The following is a 1949-nucleotide window of genomic DNA, read 5'->3' on the forward strand; positions in this document are numbered from 1 at the left end:
TCTAAGTTCTTTTACAAGCTCCATGCTCAACTCCATTGGTTTACATAGACCACAGTGGGTTCATAAAACCATCTTATCCCCTGGCTTTGAAGCTCTCAACTTTCTGGCTCTAGGCTCTCACTTTGGCTCTAGCTCTGGTGCTCGGCTTTGGCTCTGGCTTTGGCTATCGGCTCTGGCTCTGGCTCTTTGGCTCTGGCTTCTTTGGCTCTGTCTTTGGCTTTCTGCAACTTTTAGCTCTCTGGCTTTTCACTTGACCTCCAAGTGACTCCAAAGACTCCCTCAGCTACTCTTCACATTAGCTTTCGCTCTCTCCCTGCTCTCTGTTAAGGGAAAAGTTCCCCTAGGGTCTTGGGCTGATACCCTAGCAGATTGAAAGTTGTCTATACAAAGAAACACACATTCCATATAGCCATAATGCTAATATAAGCAAACTCTATGATAAGGGGCGTACCTGAGGTCCTACATTTGAGAAGGTCCTTCTAGGGTCCAAACCCTTCTTGGAGTTCCTTTTGCTCCTTTGACCTGCAAAACAATCAATTCAAGAAAGTACAACAGTATATGGACTAAACATTATAAAGAAACCATCTTCATGTTATAAAGAAAGGTAGTTGTTTATGCATTTAAACAACCATTCACATATGAATTCTAACATGAATATCATAAACATGAGGAAGATTTACATCAGGAACAAATACGTGTTTCTTTTATTATAGACAAATAAAGTACAGAAAGGAATAATTTCACCTGAGTCATCCTTTCGCGGGCTCCAAGCAGAACAGTCCTTTGGATTCGTCCAGTATCAAGCCTTTAACAAACTCCTTCCATGACTTACTCCATGATATCACAAGTAGTAAATGGACATCATCACACAAGGAAACAAGGGTTTCCTGTAAAAATGGGGGAAGTGTAAGAGGCACAAGGATCTTCAGACCTAGTCAGGGAAATCTCAGCATAATAACCTTTCTCTCTCTTCTCTCCTCCCTTAGGCCTTCCCATTGAAGCCTTTTTATACTTCTCCCAAAGTATTTTTTTAGTTGGGAATTCGTTGGGAACAGTTGGGCCATGGGCACTAACAGGTGATCAGCAGGTAAAACCCGCGATCTCCGCCCGAAATTAAGGAGATTTAATTTTTTTTTAAGTGTTTTAAGACATATACGCGGGTTGGGTATACACAGACCCACGTATACACGCGTTTAGCTCAGGGCAATGTCACATATAGGGAATAAAACACTGTTTTTTAAATTTTGGACCAGGTCTAGAAGGAGGGGTTGCCCTAGGCCATTGGTGTAGCATCACAAACCCTAAGAGTGAGATTTGGAGCTATAACAGCGAAAGAAATAGAACAGGTGGTTGCAAATTTTCTTTTTGAAGCGATTTTTGAGAGATATGGTACTATAAGGGAGATTGTTTCAGATGGAGGGGCATAATTCACATCCCACGTGATAGCAAGGCTTATGCAGAAATATGGGGTCAAACATAGGGTGACAACTCCTTACCACCCTTGGGCGAATGGACAAGTAGAAAGTACAAATAAGGCATTGTAAAATATCTTGAAAAAAACTGTAGCAAGCCATCGTTAGGATTGGTCTCAGAAACTTCCAGAAGCTCTCTAGGCATACAAGACAACATGGTGGAATACAACCGAATTTTCATCATTTGAGTTAGTCTATGGGAAATCCCCCTTGTTTCCAGTAGAATTTCATATCAGTACGCTCATAACAACTTTGGAAGTAGGATTAGATCTATCAGAGGCCCAAAAACACTGGCTGGAACAACTCAACGAGTTAGATGAAATTTATTCAGTGGCTGTCCAGAAAACTACTACTATTCAACAGCAGAGAATGAAATGGCACGATAAATTTATCAAGAACAAGGTGTTTCATACAAGAGATTGGGCACTGCTCTATGACTCCCATTTCAAAGATTTTAAAGGGAAGCTTCGCACTCGC

Source organism: Pinus tabuliformis, chromosome 9 (genome assembly GCF_031772625.1).
Source record: "Pinus tabuliformis cultivar Carrire ecotype Pingquan chromosome 9, CPIR1, whole genome shotgun sequence".
NCBI classification, from domain to species: domain Eukaryota; kingdom Viridiplantae; phylum Streptophyta; class Pinopsida; order Pinales; family Pinaceae; genus Pinus; species Pinus tabuliformis.